The 23,898-nt window shown below is 42.2% G+C and overlaps 1 long non-coding RNA gene across 2 annotated transcripts in view; it reads left to right on the top strand.

Moving 5' to 3' along the window:
- LOC126291927 (uncharacterized) overlaps window positions 1–23,898 on the top strand; it is a 185,194-nt gene that overhangs the window by 14,056 nt on the left and 147,240 nt on the right. Inside the window, exon 3 of one of the 2 annotated variants that reach the window (XR_007551921.1) lies at window positions 11,317–11,742. The exons of the other annotated variant lie outside the window; for it this stretch is intronic. This is a non-coding gene — a long non-coding RNA (uncharacterized LOC126291927). Of the gene's footprint in view, window positions 1–11,316; window positions 11,743–23,898 lie in introns of those variants that run through there. 2 annotated transcript variants of the gene reach the window in all.

The following is a 23,898-nucleotide window of genomic DNA, read 5'->3' as shown; positions in this document are numbered from 1 at the left end:
CGTGGAGAGATCAGAAACCTTCGGTCACATCTGGCGCTCGTTGTGCGGTCCTGGCAACACAGACTGGAGGTGCCGCGTCACTCGGCTCCGGCCATGCTCAGCTGGTGTCGTTGGCCGAGGTGGTTGGGGCAGCGGCGGCCACTGTGGTGTGCAAGTTGAGCAGGGAGTGCGCTGTATCAGCCACTTGCACCAACTCGCTTAATGGCCGGCCCTTGAAAGCAGTTAAGGTTAAGGACACTTGTGGATGTAACTACTGTTGCCAGATGTGCACAAGTAATGTCTGAGAAAACGGAAGGGTCCACCATAGCATGTAAATGCCGGTAAAAGTCGGAAGGTGACCTGTCACCGCGTTTCTCGTGGTACAGGAGCTGTGTTATCTGCCAGTCCACAGATTTTGTGAAACGCAAAATTAATGCCGTCTTGAGGGTAGCGTAGGCTTGTGGTGGTGGTTGCATAATTATATCTGATACCACTGACGAAGCATGTTGATCCAGGTTGCATATCACTAGCGTGAACTGTTCAAAATCATCGACTATGTTGCAGCATGAAAATGTTGTCCATAGTAGTGAACCAAATTTCTGGATGTTTGGGAACAAAAGGTGGGGGCTGAATTTGTAACTGCAATGCTGGTGGACCACGAGAGCCAGTGGACGGAGTGTTTGAAACTCGTGGTAGGGGTACCGACGCGGGTGATGAAATTGGGAGCACATTTGGTCTGATATTGGCGTGTCCTTTGGGCTGGTTTTGCGAAGCAATATCCAGGAACTGCCGGTACACGCGGTGCAGTTGGAAACATAATGTTGTGGATGAAGTTGGTATTGGCTGTAGGAATCTGTGGCACTGTGAACTGAGGGGATTTGCTGCATCGTGTCAAGCTTCTTGATATGCTCGATGACGCCGTCAATGTTGTGGAAGAGGTTGTGTGCAGATGACGTGTCAATATGAGACGGTGCGGAAAATAGCTAAAGAAACTTGTCTACTGTAACACTACGTAGTTACAGGGTAATTTCACTATATAAAGGGAAACCTTTGTGTGGATTTTATACTGGCAATAATCACTTTTATTGTACCGCACGAATGCAATACATACATACGATAATGTGGGAAACGAACACTGACTGTCTTCTCAAAAGAACCTCACTCGAAAGGAGAATGTTTGTGTCCTGTCGACTGTAGACTTACCACTCACATGTATATTGCAGCACCCACCAGTGGGGAAATTGACCTGGCCATGCTGACAGTACTTACTGGCAAAGAACTTTGTTCTCACATTCATGGACTTTCACCAGAAAGTTCCAATGCAGCGATTAAGTGTAGTGAGTTCAAAGAATAGATAGGATATGCTCACTGGGCCAAATTGGAAAGCTCACTCTCGTTGTAGGTGATGTAAAAAGAATTTGCAATGACACTTAAAAATGTATGGATACCTACTTAAAGCATATTGTTAATGTTAATTGTGTAGGTTACTTGCCAGGTATAAATATTAAAAAATCCTATTTGTGTTTCATGCTGTAGCAACTGTTACCTCTTACGTTAACTTGGAGCACTTGGGAGGTGACAGAAGTTTTCATTTCAGGTTTTACACTACAGTGCAATACAACCAAACTGCACTGCCACGAGGACACCCCATTTCTGTCTGCCTGTCAGCTCGGACTGGGACACTTGTGATATGTATGGAAAATGCAGGTAGTCTTGTCCCATGTTGCAAGGGTGTTTGTGGTGTGTGCTGTGAAATGGTGAACCTACCTTCTATGCTTCCATATTTTTGCTCATAATTGTGCAGTAGTTGATGATCTTCCCTCACATTGCCTGTGTTCTGTGGCTGGTCACAGTGTCAAACTAGTATTGGGTGAACTGTTGAATAATCTGTCCCTGTAACTGGACTGAATGTGATTAGTGTTTGGATGGAATATTTCGAAAACGTTGTGTGGTTTGTACTGTATTTCTTACAGCATTTATAGCTGTGTATTTCTGCTGGTAATAATTTTACTCCTATAGTTAACCAAAAAATTTCAAGGGTCATAGTTGTGCTGTTGCACATCAGAATTGCAGGTAAAATGCATGTTAGCTGTCTTGTTCTTCCTGAATTTTTTGTGCATGTGCCACTCACTTCCAAAGCCTCCTATCTTGTTAAAGAGTATATTCTTCAGCATTTATGCTCATTGTAGACCTCTCTCGTTATTCATCCTTCACCTGCTCTGTCTTGTTTATGCTCTTGATATTGGTCTTCATCCACATTTTGCCCCTTCCAGAGCTGCTCATGGTAGCATTTGTTTTGCCATTCTTTTAAGATGACCAAACCATTTCAGCCCATTTAACTCAGTTTTCTTTGAGATTGATCTGAATTTCCATACTTCAACTTCTTATTTTGTCCCACCTCATCTTAGCTAGAATCCCTCATAAAAAGTGCATGCGTCACTTGTATTTGACTCAGATCGTTTTGTCCTGAAGCACATACTTCAATAACTTGTCCATTACAGCCATAAACCTTCAGTTTCCCCTGCTGATTTTCATTACCTGACTTTTTAACTTAATTTCCATGCCTACTTCACCACCCCCAAGGGGGTCCACAACTCATTTGTGGATACGTGCGTGGCGCGAGCACGGGGCCTCGAGCTATTGCAGCCTTCATTCTTTCCAGGGCTGCATTTCCTTCCCCTTCCCCCTCACTCACCCCCCCCCCCCCCCTCCATCTCCTGGTGTCCTTGCTTATGTTGGCCCCCGCTATCCTCCTGGTTCTGTTGGTTTTACAATTTGGCTTTGTTGTGTAATCACCTCCTTTTGGCACTCCCTGACTGGAGTGGGTGGTATCAGGGCAGACGCTATGCAAATGAAATGCATACGGGTCCAGAACTCTGGCCATTCTTCTGCAGCCGTCTCTCTGAGTGTTGCTTCTCTTGCCCCTTTGGCCTTCCCTTCCATGGCTACCCCCTGGGAAGAGGGTAGGGCCTGTCGGCTAGGGGCAAAAGCTCTCCTCCACTTTGTGGAACACATTGAAGACAAGTTTGGCGAAGTGAACTCCCTGAGCAAGATGCGGTCGGGTTAGTTGGTGATCAAAACTGCTTTAGCTGCCCAGTCTGTGGCCCTTTGTGCCTGTACCCATCTTAGCACAATTCCTGTGTCCATTACCCCCGCCAGTCTCTAAATATGGTTAAAGGTGTGATTTTTCACAGGGACCTCATCCTTCAAACTGATGAGGAACTTCGGGACAATCTCGGGCGGCAGAGTGTTCACTTTGTTCGGCGTGTTCAGAAGGGTACTAACGACAATCATATTGATACTGGTGCCTTTATCCTGGCCTTTGGAGGGATACCCTCCCTGATAAAGTAAAGATTATGGTTTAGTGATGTGATGTGAAGCCGTACATCCGACCTCCTATGAAGTGTTTTAAGTGCTTGCGTTTTGGACACATGTCTTCCAGCTGTTTGCAGGCCTGTCTCTGTGGTGACTGGACATCCACTCCATGAGGGGAGTCCCTGTGTTCCCCCTCCTGTATGTGTTAATTGTCATGGCAATCATTCTCCACTTTCACCAGATCGCCCAGTATATAAGAAGGAAAAGAAGAAACAGGAGTATAAGTCCCTTGATTGTTTAACCTACACACAGGCTTGTAAGAAGTATACACGTCTTCACCATGTGTCCATGGCATCTGGTTAGGCTTTAGTTAAATTTTCACCCCTTCCTCCCCTTTCCTTACCCCAATCCTTCGGTGTTTGCTGGTCAAGGGCGCCCCCCTTCCAGGCCAAAGGTCTGCTGCCACACGAGAACCGGCGTCTGTAGGCCCCCACGTCGCCTGATCTCTTTCTGTTCCCAATCTTGCTGCAACTGGCTCCTTATGCCACACAGCCCTCCTCGATCTCAATCAGGAAAGAAGAAGAAACATAAGTCCCATCCCTGCCTTCACCACCAGATTCTGACGTGTCATTCATGGATGTCACCCCCCTACTTGTTGATGGGCGGTGACCCGGCGGTATGACTGGCTTTAGCCTGTTCAACCCCATTTAAATCATTGTTCTGTGGTTATCCAATGGAATTGTAATGGATACTAATCACCTTCTAGAATTGAAATCCTTTATTTCATCTTACTCTGCAGCTTGTGTGGATCTGCAGGAATCTCATTTCACTGATCACTCACCGACCATCTGTGGGTTCTGTGTTTTCTGTTGAATTTGGGTCGGACCCCTGCCGGCTTCTGGTGGCATTTGTACTTTGGTCCTTAGAGACATTGCTAGCATGCGGATTCCTCTTCAAACTACATTGGAAGCGGTTGCCGTTAGGGTCCACCTGGACTCGGTCACAGTTTGCAATCTTTATCTCCCTCCTGACAGGACTCTTACACCTGCTCCCTTGACTTGCCCTTCTTCAGCAACTTCATCCCCCCTTCCTCATTCCTGGGATTTTAATGCTCATCATCCCTTGTGGGCAGTGCATTTCCATCTACACGAGATCTTCTTTAAGATCAGTTTATTGCAGACCACAACTTGAGCCTTCTTAATGCTGGCTCCCCTACTCATTTCAGTGCCGGTCATGGTACCTTTTCTGCCATAGTTCTTGTTTTCTTCTCCCTCTCCCCTCCCTTCATTACACTGGTTGCCACACAATGACCTTTGTGATAGTGACCATTTCCCGTTGATTCTCTTTCTCCCTTACCGCTCCCCGATGGGCAGGTTACCGCGTCGGTCTTTCCAATGCGCTGAGTGGTCTCTCTATGCTGCACAGGTCGTGTTTTCTCCCTCTTTGTCGGGCTGTATTGATGATGTCCACCATGGTGCGTCTGATGCAATTGTTCGCACTACTAGCCTTGCTGTACCACACTATTCTGGACCATTTAGTGGCCGACAAGTCCCGTGGTGTACAGCCATTGCCATTGCCATTGCCGTCCGTGATTCCCGTCGAGCTTTGCAACACCTTAAGAGGCACTCATCCATTGCCAGCCTTATTACCTTTAAGCGCCTTCGTGCTAAAGCCAGTTATTTAATCAAACAGAGCAAGTGGATATGTTGGGCTAAACTTCGCTCTCTCCAAGGTTGCCATCGGCAGTCCACCCTTCCCGGCCTTCACCTCCCAGATGGCCTTTGCACGGACCCGTTGATTCTCGCAGAACATCTTGCGACATATTTTGCAATGGCATCAGCATCAGCTTCCTATCGGGCTGCTTTCCTCCACCGGAAACAGAGGGCTGAAGCTTCCACCTTATGTTTTACCCCTTGTGAGTCACAATCTTACAGCGAACCTTTTACTGAATGGGAATTTCTTTCCGCACTTTTTTCTCATGATACGGCCCCTGGCCCAGACTCCATTCATAACCAACTGCTTCAACATCTCAGTGCTCCACAACGGCAACATCTTCTCCAGGTGTTTAAGTGTATCTGGCTCCAGGGTGACTTCCCTTCTCAGTGGAGGGATAGCATTGTGGTTCCTGTCCTTAAGCCCATTTAGAACTCCCTATTTGTTGACAGCTATCGGCCAAATAGTCTGACCAATGTTGTTTGTAAGTTACTTGAACAGATGGTAGCCAGTCGGCTCAATTGGGTCCTCGAATCTCGGGATATATTGTCCCCTTACCAGTGTGGCTTCCGAGAGATGGTTTCCAATCGACCATTTACTTTGCTTGGAATCTGCAGTTCGGCAGGCTTTTTCCCAGTGCTGCCATTTGGTTGCAGTATTTTTTTTTTTGACCTACACAAGGCCTGGCGCCATCACATCTTTCTTACCCTTCATCAGTGGGGTCCTCGGGGCCCACTCCAGATTTTTATCTGTCAGTGCCTGTTCCATCGGTCATTCAGAGTTCGGGTTCGTACTATTTGTAGTTCTCTACGGACCCAGGAGACAGGCATCCTACACGGTTCTGTCCTGAGTATCCTTTTCCTCATTGCTGTCAATGGACTTATGGCCTCTGTCGGTCCCTTTTGGTCACCCCTGCACTGTATGTTGAAGATTTCTGCATTTGGGTTAGTTCCTCTTCAATGGCCTCTGCAGAGTGGCAGCTCCAGGGAGCTATATGGTGTGCCTCTGCATGGATCCTCTCGCTTGGATTTCAATTCTCTCCTTTAAAATCGTGGGTAGTCCACTTCTGTCACCGTAATACGATCCACCCTGATCCAGAGTTCTATCTCAATGCACAAAGACTGCCTGTGGGTCTTCTTTTCAACAAGCAGCTCACTTGGCTGCCCCATATCAGACTTCGGAAGGTAGGATGTTGCCGTAAACTCAATGTCCTTCGCTTCCTTGCCCACTCCTCTTGGGGTGCGGACCACTTCCTCCTTCTCAGTCTTTATCGTGCTCTAGTTCTGTCTCGCTTGGACTATGGTTGTCAAGTTTATGGTTTGGCTGCTCCTTCCACACTGCACGTGCTGGATCCAGTCCACCGTGGTATCCGTTCGGCCACAGGTTTCTTCCCTACTAGCCGTGTTGATAGTCTCCTGGTTGAAGCTGGAATCCCCCTCCCTTTCTGTTTGACAGTCCCAGCTTCTGGTGTCTTATGCACTCGCTGTCTGTTCCTTTCCCACTCAACCTTCCTAGTCTATCTTGTTCAAAGACCATGGACGTCACCCACCTGATTACTGCCCGAGGGTGGGTTTACCTGTTGGGCTCCGCCTTGTCTCTCTTTGCCGTGATTTTCAGCTTGCTTCTTTGCCCTGTATTCCTAGACACCCCCTCCCCCCCCCCCCCCCCCCGTTAGTTCCTTGGTCTCGAATTGGAATGGATCTCCACTGAGGTCAGAAAGAGTCCATCCCCCCCGATGGTGTTCCATTCTTTTTTCCGCCGAATTTTATGAGAGTTTGGGGATGCTGTTGTTTTTTACACTGATGGTTCTAAATCTGCTGATCATGTGGGATATGCCTTCATGTTCCAAGTTGGAACCGAAAATCATCTGCTGCCACTTAAATGTGGGGTGTTTACTGCGGAATTGATGGCAATTTCCCAGGTCCTTACCTTTATTAAACAGTCCCCACACAACCGTGTTTAGTTATGTACGGACTCAATGAGTGGCCTTCTGGCTGTTGACTGGTGTTTTCGCGGCATCCCTTGGTCACTGCCATCCATGACCATCTCGCTGATATTCACCGTGCTGCTTGTTCCGTTGGCTTCCTTTGGGTCCCTGGCCGTTTCAGTATCCCGGGTAATCAGCTCGCTGATTGTTTGGCTGGGAGAGCAGTCACTTATCCCTCGTTTTCTGTAACCCCTGTAATCCCACTTTGCACAATCATGGGCCAACTCTTGGGAGGCTACTTCCCTGTCTAATAAACTTTGTGCAATTGAGGTGTCACCAGGCCTGTGGCATTCTTCCTTTCGCCTCTCCCGAAAGGACTTCACCACACGTCGTCTTCACATTGGCCATACCAGGCTGACCCATGGTTTTCTTTTGTGTGATGAGCCACCCCCACTTTCTGGTTGTGGAGCCTTTGTCAGTAGCCCACATTTTAGTTGAATGCCCCCTTCTTTTAGCTCTGTGTGCCAAGTACAGACTCTCCCTGCACTTTACCTTTGATGTTGGCTGACGATTCCTGGATGGTTGACCTGGTTCTCGGTTTCCTCCGGGAAAGTGGTTTTTATTCTCAGTTTTAAGGTTTTTAATTTCTCTCTGGTGTTGGGGCAGGGCAGTGAGTGTTGGGGTATCTCCCACTGTAAGAAGTGTTGGGAGATTCCAGTCTCCCCTCCCTGACCGAGATCCTCTTTTCTTCCCTTTTACTCCATTTTCATAATTTTTTTTAGGATTGGTTAGTCTCCTTTTCCCATACGTATGTCTACATTCTAGCGGTTGCACCTTTTACATCACAGATGATCTTGCTTCTGCTGCTTCAGCATAGTGTTAGGTTTGCTCTCTTGCTGACTTACATCATTTTGTTTTTACCATTGACAACATGACTGTTTCACTCTTCTCCATCTTCACTGTGCTCTAGTTTTGTCCAGACTCAAATTATGGCAGTCAGGTTTATGGTTCAGCAGCTCCTTCCACTTCGAAACTCCATGACCCTGTCCATCATTGACAGGTGCGTCTGGCTATTAGCGCCTTTTGCACATAATCCTGTTGTTAGTCTCCTCACAGAAGCAGGGATACCCCTCCACACATCCGACCGAACCAACTGTTTCTTACACAGTCACCATTCGCCAATTCCCTGACCATCCTGTGTGCCCTGTGCTCTTTGCCAATGAGGGATCTCTCCCTCCTAACACCCGCCCACAGGTGGGATTGCCGGTTGGCATACGTCTCACTATCCCTTGCCAGGATCTCTCTGCGCTCACTGGACTGCACCCAGTGTCTTTCCTCCCATATCCCTCCCCCCTTGGACAGAGCCTAGACCACGGATTAGGGCCAATCTCTTCCAGGGTCCTAAGGTCTCTGTTGCTCCTGTGGTATACAGGTGTCTTGTATGTGAAGTCCTTGCAGAGTTCCAGGTTGCTACTATCTTTTACACAGATGGTTCTAAGACTACTCATAAGGTGGGATATGCTTTCACATCCCCCACTGGCTTCAAGCATCACTTGTTGCCAGGATCATGTAGTTTATTTACAGCAGAGCTTCTAGCCATTCAGTGCCCTCCCTTTTTGTCTCTCAGGCCTCCTTCCATAGTGTTTTAGTTTGTTCTGACTCCTTGAGCAGCCTGCAGGCTATTGAACAATGCTGCTCTCATCACCCCTTGGTCTCTGCCATCCATGACCACCTCTCAGCCCTTGTCACCTGTTCAGTCATCATTGTGTGTCCCAAGTCCACAGAATGAATTGGCTGACCATTTGGCTAGAAAAGCAGATACTTTACCCCCATTTCCTTTCACGATTCCAGCTGTGGATATGCAGATCTACGTCAAATCTCTTTGTCCAACAGTGGAATGCCATCTGGAGTGCTACCGCTCATAGTAGTAAACTCTGCACAATCAAGGAGTCTACTGCATTTTGGGGCACTTCTTTCCACCCCTCTCAGAAGGAATCCACTGTTTCATGCCTTTTACATATCGGCCATACATGGCTCACCCATTGTTTCCCACTATGTGATGACCCACCCCCAAAATGTGGTTGTGGTGTCAGACAGACGATATCTCTTATTGGTGGCATGTCACCTTCTTACGACCCTCTGTGCTAAGTATTGTCTTCCTGCTTCCTTAAATTTAATATTAGCAGACAATCCACGGATGGTTGATCTGCTCCTCAGTTTCCTCTGTGAAAGTGGTTTTTATTTCCAGATATAAGGTTCTCCTTTAGTCTTGTTCCACTCCAGCCGCTTCAGTTAGTATCGTTGGATATAGCAGATCCCTATCCCATGGCCAGAGGAGGTACGAAATACATACTGGCACTGTATATTTTTTCCACATACTTGACAATTTATTGTATGAAATCAGCTACTGCCAAAAGCATAGTCGAATGGATCAATCAACAATACTTGCCTCAAGTGGGGAAACCTGAAACCATAGCTGACGATGCCACTTACTTCACGGGTCACACTTGGAAAAATTATCTACAGGAACAAGGTATACAGCATGTTCTGGTATCCGGGTTCATCCAGAAGAAAGTTTAGTCAAAAGAACATTCAGAGAATTGAATGAGTTCCTTAGAATTTACATTGCAAACAGACACACAGAATGACCTGAGTGGGTACCTAAATTTGTAAAAATACATAATTTAGCGCCCAAATCAAGTACAGAATACACACCAGTAGAGATATTGAAAGGGATTTATATGACAAAGAATGAATCGCTGACACCTTTCCTGAGACTACTAGCCAGGGTGGAAACGAGAGGAAAAGAGAAGAGGTATGGGACAACTTCACCAGTTTTGCTGCGAAGAGAAAAAAGTACGACAGGGGGGTAACCAACAAACAGAAATACAGTGGAAAGGTGCTGCACGAATGTAGCTGTTTGTTAGCACACCCCCAGATGGGGAAAATAAAGATTCTATCCACGTAAAGATGTGAAATTATTTATTCAATGACCTGTCAGATGTAAATAGTAGCAGTAAGATGATTTCAATTGTGTTTTAGTGTATAAGTATGTTAGTTTTAAGAAAGAATTTGTGTGTATTCAAAATTTTGAGAAAGACATCTAATAGGTAAACACAGCATGAAAATAGACTCAATAAACTAGGCAATAACATGCAAATTGAAGATTTTGTTAGCAGACAATTAGTGTCTGTAAAATGCTATATGCTCACCAAGGAATGAACAATTTTTTGACAAAGTAATGAATAATTTCTTGAATCATTTTTCAATTGTAGGTAGTATGTACAATTAATTATGCGATTTCATATAGTAATGTAATAGGTGTAACTGTGTTCGAATGAAGGAACCCTGAGAGGGTCTCTACTGGAAAAAATGACTGCAGTACAAAATAATTATGTGGAGTAATGCGATCAGAGAAAGGCACTGGAGCAATATTCAAAGACAGACCTGTTTCGTGTAACCTACACTTTGTATGTAACGATGCTTCAATTGAAGCCTGTGTACTTGGTGCAGGTCCTCGAATATTAATTACGCAGTACACGAATCAAGAGTCTACGCAGAAACTACACTGGAGTCCGGTAGGACAGATCATTTTTTTAAAAATTCTAATAGTTAATGAAGTATTTATTGAGCAATATGCCGAAGTCCAGCTGTCATGCACATGGTAAAATCTGTTTGCTAGGTGGGTGATAACCTGGCAAGCTACACCGAAAAAGGAAAAGAAAACTGTGTAGCAAAAATCACAAATCATTCAAATAATTACAAAAGTCATATATGCCTAGTAACAATACTAAAAGTGTGTAATGAATGTGGTAAACACAATGAACTCAATATAGAAGAGTGATTGGCAGGAACAGTTCATATGCATTAAAAACAAACTGTGTGCATAAACAATCTAGGGGAGGACAGAATATTCTGTGTAGCAGGGACAGAAAATGACGGTTGAATCTGCACCAATATATGTCAGGATAAGTCAACTGTTGAGTGATGGTCATAGTGCAGTGCTCAGTGAACAGTAAATTGACTGTATAAAAATAGTAGATAGTGATCCGTACGGAGTCAATTAAAACAAATTTTGCTCGACAGAAACATTTAGTGTGTGATGTGTAGCATTTTGTGTGTTGAGATGCTTGGGCAGCGCATCGACCATAAGAAAAATTTAAGTGTGTAGTACAATGTGTATGTGACATACCCTAAGTAGCAGTCACAGTGCAATTCAGTTGTGAAGCCACAATAAACCCGTTATCACGCCAAAAAATTCTCAGAACAGCGAAAAATCAGCTTACTGAACAATAAATGGTTTTAACCAAGTTGCATCTTCTTCCATAACTAATAACCTGTACCCTTAAAGCCAGTACACCATTGTGGAATATTTGTTTCAGGCGTTTTAATGGGAGCCATGCAGAGAAACAGATGGGTGCCATGCTGCCAGCCAGCCGGTCACAGGAAACAACTGCAACACACTGATATTGCTGAATGGTTCGGCGCAGTTTGCAGCCGCGCGGGTGCCACCCCAACACGCCATCGCTGTTACAGCGGACAGGATGTGTGCCCCAGCAGTCCCTTACACGCTTAATTCCAAATGATGTGCTGTAACAATTGCTTCGCTCTGTAAGACATTGTCGACATTCAGCCGAACTTCACTAACTATGCTGTTAATGAACAAACATGAAGTGAAACAATGGAAAATCCAGGATGGAATGTAACAATACGAGAGAAGGGAAGTTGCTACTTGCCATTTAGCGGAGATGCTGAGTCGCAATAGGCACAATAAGAAGATTGACACAACCATAGCTTTCTGCCATTAAGGCCTTTGCAGTTTAGATGGAGGGTAGGAGAGAAGGTGTGGAGGGGGGGGGGGTGGTAAGTAGCAGAAAGGAGAGAAATAAAAATAAAAGAAATTAAGACTGGGTGTGGCGGTGAAATGACGGCTGTGTAGTGCTGGAATGGAAACAGGGAAGGGGCTGGATCGGTGATGTCATGAACATCAATATCTGAGTGCAGTGTCTTTATAAGGTCAATCTATCTTATTAAACCTGTGAAACAAATATTTGTCAAATTAGAGGGTGCAGAGAGCACTAAAGGGAAGATCCAAAGGACTGTCGATATGTCCCATCAATTCGAAACTATTGTCAATAATCCATGAAAGCATTCTATCAAAGTGCAACCTGATAAATTCTAGACATTTTATCATGGTTTCCCAGAACAAACCCCGTAAGTGTCACGTCAGTAAGGAAAAAGGACTGAGCAAAGCTTCCAAAGTGAGTAAATTAATTTGAGGGCACAATTTGTTTTATATTGTGTTCCACAGAAACAGCCTATCAAATGTGAAATTAAATTTCCAGTAACATCATAAGTGCATTTACTCATTGTCGGCTGACATCGGCAAAAAGATTTATCGCCAATTTCATTAAACATGCCCATTCCATACATTTGAAATTCTGGTACCTCTGGATTCAATGTCTACTCCAGCACCATCACAGTAGCCAAACTAAAAGAAAAACACAAACGTGCGTGCACACGTGCGCCTGCATACTCTGTGTTGTCACAGCAGTCATGCCAGAAGTGTCACAACAGAAATTCCCCCAGATTTGTAATCAACAGAAAAACTTTGCAGCATCGTAAAGCTCAGAAAGCTCAAGTGGGGACTGAGGGGGGAAAAGGTGGAGATGGTGTGAATTATATTCATAACTGGGAATTTTTCTGTGTATGCTAGTTTTGTAGAAACACTGCAGCCAGTCAAATATCTATATGTAAAATAATTAGCTTCACATTCTACTTTGGATCACAGCCAAACTGACACTTGTGCACAAAGATTGTGATGCTGGTCCACTGGATATGCCTATTCCTTACCTTCATAATTCGGGTTCATCTGGATGTAATGTTGACTGCTGCACCATCACAGTTGAACTAAAAGAAAAAGAAAAATTACTAATAGGTACTTGCAGGATGCAGAAGTAGTTTATCAAATGGACATAGAATTTCGTAACAAAAAAGAGCGCCCATCGCTGCTCTCGATTGATTAAAGGATCTCGTGTGGTAGTGTAACAATTTGGATGAAAGATACAATGGAAAGGCTATCTTTACTGTGTAGTCAACTTCTCATGCAAGTGGTTAAATAAATGAAAAGTAGAATTTGCATCAGTGAAAAACCCATGAACATTCCTCGACATCTCTACTGTATTTCTGAGTCAGAATACCCCGCAACTGAACAAGTCATATGTGACACTGTGGTCACATTGCCAAGACATCTGCTTCAGGTGGAGTGTGTGCTGTGTACCCAAAGAGTCACATTGGGCCTATGGAAGTGTAAGGTAAATCATTTGCCTATAAAATGACGCTAAATCCATGCCCAAGTTAAATGAATAAATCATTGCATTTTTAAAGTTTAAGTAGTCATCAATACGCCCATTATGTGTGCACATAACTTACCTGGTGCGACACTGATTCTAGGGGGTCCATTTCCTTCAGACGTCAGGACCAAGCCTAAAACAGCAATTGTACCATTTATAAATCTTTCCTGGCACAGTACATTACTTCATTCACTGAACTATTATACTACACAATGGCCACAAATACTGACAAGAGCTACTGCTGCACTTTTCAGCCATATTAAATTTATAATATGGTTATAAAGGCTGAACTAGAAAATACCAGTAAACTTGCTAATGTTCGTAGCCAGTTAATGAAACTAAACTCTTACAAATGCATTAAACCCATTATGAAATGTTTCATATATTGTATTATGTGGAACACAACCATTTCCTTTAATAAGGTAAACAGAAAAAAATGCTTGAAAAGCCAAAGTCATCTTTGCTGCACTTACTTGTATATTTGGCTGAGCTTTATGTACATTTTTGACATGCATGTACAGATGTTTACTCAGTGTAAACAGGCTGCAACAGCATACAAAAACCCACAATTATATTGCAATAACAAGCTGCATTCTAAAACCAAGCAGCACTCCAGGTGGGGTGGAGTATGTATTTTATGACTTTATGAACATCAATATCCTAGTATAGTCTCTCTAGAAGGTCAACCTATCTGATGAAGTCTGAGAAATGTCTCAAATTTGAGGGTGTGGAGAAAACTAAATGAAAGATTTAAAGGACTGTCAGTATGCCCCATCAGTTCCAAAGTATTATCTACCAATAATTCATGAAAACATTCTATCAAAGTTGAAATTGAAAAATTCTGGATAATTTATCAGTTTCCCAGAATAAATCAACTGAGCATCACATTAGTAATGAAAGTTGACTGAGCAAAGCATCTAATGGATTAAAATAAATTTAGGGATGTACTATGTTGGTAATTGTATTTTAATCCACAGAGGAACCAGCTATCAAATATGGATAGGTTATATACATAGACATGCAATGTCTAGTCCCGCCCTAGGTAAGTGCTTTTACTAAAATTGTTAGCTGACACCAGTGCTTAATGATTAATCACTAATCCACTTCCCATGACCATTCCATACCTCTGAAATTCCAGCGCCTCTGGATTGTCTACTGCATCGCAGTTGCCCAACTAAAAGAAAAAAAAAATTATCATGAGGCGTGCGCATGCGCACGCAAATAAGTACCAATGCTACTGAATAATTTTTTTGAGGCTTTTGAACATGAACGAAGAATACCTTAAGACTTCTGGTGCCTCGGATGTCCATATGCTGAAAATTAAAATTGAAATACATTAGAGACATTACAGCTGAGACAGCTGAATTCCTCAGTTTGATGTGATACTGTTCTCTTATGCCACTAAGTACAGGCAAGTTTTCCATAGGGGGCAAGTTTTGGAAATCACTGTAATTTGAAAACAAAACCAGTAGGCGGTACCACCAGCAATACTGTATGAAGTAGCAACAAAGCATGCTTCATTTATGAAACATTGTGTTGTACCAGCAGTCACATTGTTGGCAAGGCTGTTTTTGTCATTTTTGCAAAGGCGAGTAAACTTTCACATTTTTATTGAAACTTAACCATACTTACTATTTTGACATTGTATGCACTGAGTGCATTGTTTGTAAATACGCTTGCACAGTTACTTACGGACACAGTGTTATAGTTCCTAATATGGCAAGGGACACAGTCATGGAAACTCAATTGCACAACGAGAAAGTCACGGTATGCGTTGGATTTAGCACATCTACCGTTATTGGGCCTTTCTCTTCGAGGAATTACACGATTCTGGTTTTGTAACTGCTACCGTGACTGGTGCGAGGTACTGGAATATGTTACAGAATCGCATCATCCCCGGCCTGGCTGATATTCACCTGCTGGAACGTACGATGTGTACAGGATGGCACTCAACCCCATATTGCTAGACGCGTGAAAGATCTCTTGCGCACGTCGTTTGGTGATCCTGTGCTCGGCCATCACTTTTGTCATGCTTGGCCTCACAGGTCCCCTGACCTCAGTCTGTGCGATTATTGGCTTTGGGGTTACCTGAAGTGGCAAGTGTATTGTGATTGACTGACATCTCTAGTTCAGCTGAAAGACAACATCCGACGCAAATGCCTCACCATAACTCCGAACATGCTTTACAGTGCTGTTGACAGCATTATTCCTCGACTACAGCTATTGTTGAGGAATGATGGACATATTGAGCATTTCCTGTAAAGAATATCTTTGCTTTGTCTTACTTTGTTATGCTAATTATTGCTATTCTGATCATATAAGTGCCATTTGTCAGAAATTTTTAGAAGTTTTGTATTTTTTGGTTCTAATAAAACCCATGTCATTTCAAGCATGAGTGTCGATTTGCACCTCTCTACCTACATTATTCCATGATGTATTCAGTTTCCAAATTTATACTGACTTCATCACCCGGTAATTTATTTAGGGTTTACCACTGTAGTCCTATGTTATTAATTAACTGTATAATTACAAACTCAATGTAAGATGTCAATTGCTAATCACTGTATATGATAAAATAAATGCTCAATAAATAACAATACAATATTATTGCAATACCAATTGAAGCATAGTTATAAAATCCATGTGACATAGGCTTTACAACTCAAACATCTAAAGATGCATCAGTGCCCATGTAGATATATTCACTTTTTCTAACTAAGTTGAGGCTAACATTTATACATCTAGTAGCTAACACATGAACACTAGTTTGCTATGGAGAGAGAGAGAGATATTGACACAGAATTATCTAGTCACCATAGATCGTGAACAAAACAGCATCCATGTACCCGAAAGTGTAAAACTACAACCAATCCACAGTAAAATGCTGTGAGTACACTATTTTCCTATGTTAGCCAATCGCCCTCTTTTTGTTCTCACTGATAATTCTTCAGCTCACCAAGATTTACTAACTCGCCCATGTTCCCTCGATAAGTCTTCACACTTCCAGATAACAAGACAGAATAAAACTGCATGCTTCACCTTGGCTGAAATCAGTGACTAAACTTCGCTTCAATGTCTCCAACTATCACCATCAAGCTCTGACTACTGTGGTATGGTCTGCTTTTCAGGGTGACCATACTGTGTCCCATTGTGCTATGTACCCATGGGTTGCAACAATGTATTTGGCTGTTTTTAAAATAAGAGCCATCTTAACTGTCGTGTAAAATTTTTCTTAAGGCAGAGGTGGCGAACTGTGCTGATGATGGCAACAACTAGTCATGAAGCAAATAATTAATGCCGATCCTACTCATTGGCTGACATTGTGTACCCTTGTCTGCCCAATTAATTAACCCCATAAAGTGAAAATTTCGTAACAAAATGTTTGCATTAATACTAATGTCACATAATTCGCAGCTATCAAGTTGTTACGAGCTCCAGCACACTACACTAGACTGCCACTGCCTTATAATGCAACCCAGTTGCTGAATGTATTGATATGGTAGTGCACCAGGTTTGAACCAAACATCTGGATTTCCAGCAACAAAAATAGTAGCATAATGTGACAATATTTTTCTTCCTAGTTTTCATCATGATTAACTTCAGTGCCAGGTTTTGTAGTTCTACTTACTAGAACTTCAGCAAGCTCAAATAGTTTGTATTGCTGCAAGTATCTGTAGGGTACTACTGATTCCTCAAATATAGAGTAACAAATATTAGATTGCAAAATATCGTTGCTACAAGGAAAATTTAAAGCTGCAGACAAACATCTTATTTCTAAAGTTTTGACAATTTTAAAAAATTTTGCAGTAACAACCATACCCCAGCACAACCACCATGACTTTAAACTAGCAACATTTTCAACTGCAATACCTTTCTTTTTTTAGAGCACAGTATTCAGTGTCATTTATTGTCAAGGTACAAAGCTTATTACTGTATACAGTGACATAATATTAATGTAACATTTTTGACAAAGGAGTTTTGGGCAACAGTGTAATATGGGACACAAATGCATTATACATACTAAAAATATAATCAGTAACGGTAGCCTTGTTACATCTAACCAAAGCAGGAAGACTTCCTAGTATACTGCATCAACTATTTTCTCTGGCTTTTGATAAAATGTCGATTGTTTTCTATTTTGAACTGCTAGATCGTGATCTGACATAGAAAAACATGTTACACTGTCCAAAGATGAGCACTGATTACCGAAAATTACTCGTACTTTTTAAAGCCTGTGCACATACTGGCTATAATTCTACAGATTGACTATTGTTTCTTCCCAATTTGTGAAAGAATACTCATTAACAAAGCTAGTTTGTAATGAAATAACGTATTATATCTGTACCTAGAGAAATGTGACGTATGGGAAATAAATACTTTTGGAGAGCAAAATTATGAAAGGAAAGCACAACAAGCAAGGAACAAAGGTGGTGGTAAAGAACACACAATCTCGTACAAAAGCTGTAAATAGGCACTTTTTATCGGTATATCTACCTGACTGCTTACATTTGTTTTTTACTGCCACCAAGTGGCATACTTGGAGCTCTGTATGTCACGAGACAAAACAAGTTACGAACATCCTTTAAGAACCATACTGTGGTCAAAGCATTCCTCAGAACTTTCCCTGTCTTGACAGCATACTCAATGGCAGGAACAGTCAATGTTTGTCAGAAGTAACTAAACCATATGTCATTCTGTCACTAGTTTTGCATCAAGCAGCTCTTGTGCTGTTGTGGTTCCAGTTTCAAGTGTAAACCAGTGTGTCTCAAATAGCTGCTTCATATGACTGATATGTACCTCATTAAATGGAAACCTTTTTCCAATAGTATTTTGCAGAAGAAAGATTGATTGCCCACTGACCAAGTGTTTTCTCGAATATTTTAAAATGTATTGGATCAGCTAGCAAAATTAGCTTCCTCTTATGAGAATGTTACCCAGAGTCTCTACAATTAATAAACCTACCAACTGTAGTTCTGAACTCTAGCCATAGAGCTAGATTTTGCACACACATCAGATACCACATGATCAATTTTCATACCAGATGCCTCCCATTCGGTGACAATTGCAGTAATTGTGTTCATGACATGAACTTTGGAAGGAAGGCCAAGTATAATGGTGAACTATTGTTCTACTTTTTCAGAACAAAATTTTGCAGGTGGTATAGTAACATTACAAATGATACAGCCAATATTCGGTTATTACTCCAATGGTGGAATCAAACTAAACTGTTAATAAGAACTGCATGTCTTAATTCTGATAACATGAGATGCATTTTGATCTTGAGGGAACCAATGTGTTCTCTCAGTACACCAGATCTAAACTTCACATTCTGTAGTGTACACCTGAGAGTTCTGTCTGATGAGAAAGGCAATTGTTATCTAGCAAGACTTTGTACCGTGTTTAGCCACAAGTTAGTCTTAACTTTAGAACTTTCTGTAATGTTTGAAATGATGACTTAGTACTCTTTCAGGTCCCCTCACTAAATCTGAATTGATCTGCACCAAAAAAAAAAAATGATAGATGTTCAAGCGTCTCTTCTAAACTTATTTCATCCAGCCCGATGTACAAAGTTCGAGGTTGTACGTCATTGGCTATTGTGGCCAAGTTACCTAGAGTTCAGACAAATGGATGAAACATTGCCCTTTGCAAAAATAAAATGCTTTTTATCATATACTAAGGCTTGGTACTGTTGCATTAGCCACTATTTGTCACTATACTGAAATAGACAAGTTACGGGTCAATGGATCTCATAAAAAAGCTGCAATTCATTATTTTAAATATTCTGATGCTGTTGTAATTAAGGAGGAGATAACAGCAGGAATTATGGCCCTTGTCAATGTTAATCCCCATGTGTGTGAGGCATGCTGTAATAATGCTGCTTGTCCTGTTTATTTTAGGGACACTTAATGGCACAAGGTCACAATCAGGGACAGTTTTGAAAGTAACGAAGATTATTACAGATGTGCTTTTTTTGTTGCGGTTGCACAGCTTCATCATGTTGATCTAGATAAACTTACACTGCAGTGTTTTTTTTTTTGTACCCAAGTGTAGAAGTGTGCACAGAATAAGCAAAGTGACAAACCTGCACAATACACAAATTTATTTACATATAAAAGCCAGCTTCCTTATCTTTTCTTGTTTGAGACTGCTTGCACAAGATTGTGTGTAGATTTCAAGTTGTATATTTGCATGTGATCTTGTTTGCATCACTTGTCCTGTGTGATCCTTCACTTACTGTATCAATAGCTGTTGGTATATTGTAAAAACTAGTGTTGTCAATTGTAGGATGAATTTAGATTGTCTTTCAAAATTTTCAAGTACAGTAGGGCTAGCATTCTTCAAAACAACATTTTGCTAATTCCTTGTCTAATTACATGAGGAATAGTCCACTTTCAGAATTTTCTGAGAATGACAAAACTATATTTTCATAAGTTAGTGGTAACAGTGTCTTGGTATCTAATATAATTCATAGAAAATCAGCATCTGTGGGTCACAGTTCTGCCAAAGTATACATCAACCCTGAATTTAGTTGTGTATCAATGCAAATGACTGCATTTCAAAATTTTTGGAAGCTACAATCCTGCTTCACATAATCTACAAACAATTGGGGTTTTAATTACTGTAGCAGATATTCTAACTAACATTTTGTGTTACAATCTCATTTCCCATTAGGAAGAGTAGTCATATACATTCTCTGCCTTTATCATAAGTCTGTTTTCCAGTTTGCAAACAACTGTAATAAACATAAAAACGTTTTAGGAAACTAGTGAATTCTATAATGTCTGTGTTGCCTCAACAGAAGTCTTTTTGTGTATCTGCTTCAGTCCTTATAGGGAATTAGCACCTTTTTAGCTCAGATTAAGCAATGATCAGCAGGTTTAATTTATAGCCCTTTGTTCACTGACCTGTAATACACTGCAACAGCCAAAATGAAGCTCCACTGTGATTGCTGTTACCAGACATGGGGTGAGTTGGTTGACATTTGTAAGCAACTGGAAATCACCCCGACTACTGTAAAACGATTGTCAGCTGTTGTGAATCAGTGTGTTTGAAGAGCTGCTGAGATTTGTGTACCTGTGGTAACTGTACCAGAGGTACCTTAAGTACATTCCTCTGGTATACATCTTGTCTCCTCTGCAGACAGTATTGCATCTGTCATTACTCATCCACTTCCCTGCAAGTAGCCTGTCAATGGTGGATCTAGGCGTCATGTGGGGGGTCGACTTGGGGCCAGGGAGGACTCAAGGTGTTATACCAATCCCCATAACCAAGAAGTTTTATGTCCTGTCTTTCACTGAAAAACTAAGACAGTGGGACTCACTTCACCTGTTTTGGGAAAACACAAAAAGGTAGGGGTCTCAATCATTGGCAATCCAAATGTATGGTGAATGGTTGTATCCCTTCGGGAAATGTCAGCGAGGGACAGGAAAGGACACCAGGTGCACTCAGTGTGATGCTATTCTGGCAGCCATTTAGGGAACAGAGTACAACAAACTGCTGATTGAGGTGTGCATTGGAACACATGATGCCTTTCGTCTGGGCACTGAATAAGTGACTCTTGGGTCATTCCAGCGACTGGCAGAGAAACTTGATATACCGGCCTTGTGCATTAAGTCTCAATGAAGCTCACAATATGCAGCATTGTCTCCAGAACTGATCGTGGCCCTTTGGTGGTGAGTTGAGTGGAAGGACTGAACCAGACACTTCGGAAGTTCTGTGACAAGCGAGGCTGCAACTTCCTGGGCCTGTGCTGTAGTGTTGTGAACTGTAGGGTCCCCATAAATAGGTCACATGTGCACTACACATCAGAGGCTGCTACTCAGGTTACTGACTGTGCAGTGCACCCAAGAGATTTTTTTTTAGGTTAGGCAGCTCACCATCCAGGGGCTGTAGGAAACCCACAAGTATAAGTGTAGATGCCTCTCACAGGTGAGAGGTGGTACTCTGCCGAAGCATTCATAACGAAGTGCAAGACTTTGAAGTACTTGTGAAAAGCAATGAAGCTCAATGAAAGCTGCTTGAAACCTGAAATTGAAAGCAATGAGATTTTTTGAGGAAAAATTAAACGTATATCAAAAGGATAGGCAAATGGAGAAAGGTGACGGTGTAGACAAAAAACTCGGATCCACTGAAGTAGAAAAACTGCATGTGAGCCTGATTGGACAAGACTCAGTAGCAGGGGTGGGTATAAAATAATGATAGGAACTTATCGCCCACCAGACTCATCTCCTCATGTAACCGCAAAGTTCTGAGAAAATGTCAGTTCACTTGTACTCCAGCTACCCAATCACACTGTGAACATCGGTGAAGACTTCAATCATCCAATAATTAATTGGGGAAATAATTTTGTTAGTGGTTGGTGTGGTAAGACATCCTGTGAAATTGTACTAAACAGATTCAGGGGACCCATTCGCAATAGAAATATATTGGCTCTAATTTCATCAAATATACCAGACATCTTTGAGGATGTCCACTTCGACACTGGTATCACTGACCATGACGTGGTTGTGGGGACAATGGTAACTTAAAGCACAACTAAAACAAGTAGAAAGATGGGTGTGTTCAGTAAACTAGCATGTAGACTAACTCTGGCTCAAATTTAAAAGAATAACTGGCCACACACTGCATAGATAAATATGGAAGTACTCTGTAAATGTCCCTTTACACAGGAGAACCCAAGAGAATTGCCCCAAATAATCCTTGTACCACTGAAAAAATGAATGAAAGAAGTATTTGTGTCTGTAGTGTTGAAAAACAGCTGAAATTGTTAGAAGTGAACAAAGCTACAGAGCACAATGGAATCCCTGTCAGATTCTATACTGAATTTACAGTTGAATTAGCCCAAGTCTCACTATAATCTGCTGTAGATCCCTCAAACAAAAAACCATGCCCAGTTCTTGGAAAAAGGCACTGGTCACACATGTCTACAAGAACAGTAGTAGAAGCGATCCGCAACACTACCATCCAGTATTTATGACGATTTCTTGTAGAATCTTACAACATATTCTGAGTTCAAACATAATAAGGTATTTTTAACAGAATGGTGTCTTCAGTTTTCAGCTAGCATGGTTTTTGGGAACTTTGATCGTGTGAATCTCAGCTTGCACTTTTCTCAGATGACATATTGAAAGCTTTGGATCAAGGCAACCAGGTAGACACAGTGTTTTGATTTCCACAAAGTATTTGACTTATTATCGCAACTACGCTTATTGTCAAAAATACAATCATGGGGTATCAAGTGAAATTTATGACTGAGTTGAGAACTTTGTGGTAGAGGACACATCATTTTATCTTACATGGAGAGTCATCGTCAGATTTGGAAGTAACTGGGATGTGCTCCAGAGAAGTGTGTTGGTCCCTTGCTTTTCGTATTGTATATTAATGATCTTGCAGACCATATTAATAGTAAAATCAGGCGTTTTGGAGATGATGCAGTTACTTGATAAGATTGCAACATGGGGCAGAAATTGGCAACATGCTCTAAATGGTCAGAAATTTAGAACTGTGCACTTTACAAAAGGGAAAAGAACCATAGTATCCTATATTTTGGGTAAATGAAATCTAATGTTCACATTGGTTCACTCATGGGTAAAGCAGGTGGTAGATTTCAGTGATTGGTATAATACTGGTGAAGTGCAATCAGTTTACGAAAGAGATTAAAAAGCAGTCAGTCATGTGATCCATCTTAGAAATTGCTCACGTGTGTCAGACTTGTACCAGATACTACTAACAGGGGATATTTCATGTATACAAGGAGGGGCAGCACAAATTGCTACAGGTTTGTTTATGCCATAGCAGAGTGTCACAGAGACATTGGGGGAACTGAAATGGTAGACCCTTTAAGACATATGTAAACTATCCCGACAAAGTCTGCTCCGAACCATGGGTAGTACCCTCTGGTGGCATTTCTAACAGGAGGCCGATAACTGGCAAATTGATCTCGGTCCCAGAGAGCTACTTGGAATGCTTCTTTTTGTAATGAATGCAGTTTGCCACCATAGGATGACTGTTAAAAATACTGAGAGGACAAATCAGGGCAGGATTTGTGTTAGCCCATGCCTCAGTCCACCAAGGGACAGGGACATGATGTGGTGAAGAGGAAGTTTGAGGAATGGAACATTCTGCAGCAGAAAGGGTAATGCTTGTGAGATATTGCACCTGGTCATCATGACTGGAAATCTTGTTCTTTGAATGTGGCCAGGGAGGAGTACAGCTGCTAATCAACCTTAGTAAGTTGCAATTTGGGTATGCACACAGATGGGGTAGGAGTCAGCATATAGCACATGGGAAATGGTCTCTCTCGTAGGCGTAAGAAAGAACGGACCACTCAAGACGATAGCAAGCTGCGCATTGCAAAAGGATAAGTCCAAATGGAAGTGAGTATGTGAGGAGTTGGGAAGGAAAATGGGAACTCCAGTGTTAAGGCAGAAGAGGTTGAGTTGATTAAGGTCAGCCAAGAGGGCACCTCTGCCAGGTTCTAGGAGAACCTTTAAGGGGATTATGCACATTAAAGCCATTGAGTAGTAGAAATGCGTGAGGTAGCTGCCCAACAAGCTACAGGAAGTCTGACCTGGTGACATCGAATAATGGAGGGATATAAACGGTACAAAG

The sequence above is a fragment of the Schistocerca gregaria genome, chromosome 9, assembly GCF_023897955.1.
Source record: "Schistocerca gregaria isolate iqSchGreg1 chromosome 9, iqSchGreg1.2, whole genome shotgun sequence".
NCBI lineage: Eukaryota > Metazoa > Arthropoda > Insecta > Orthoptera > Acrididae > Schistocerca > Schistocerca gregaria.
The sequence above is the reverse complement of the archived record's forward strand: the minus strand, read 5'-3'. Positions and strand labels throughout refer to the sequence as shown.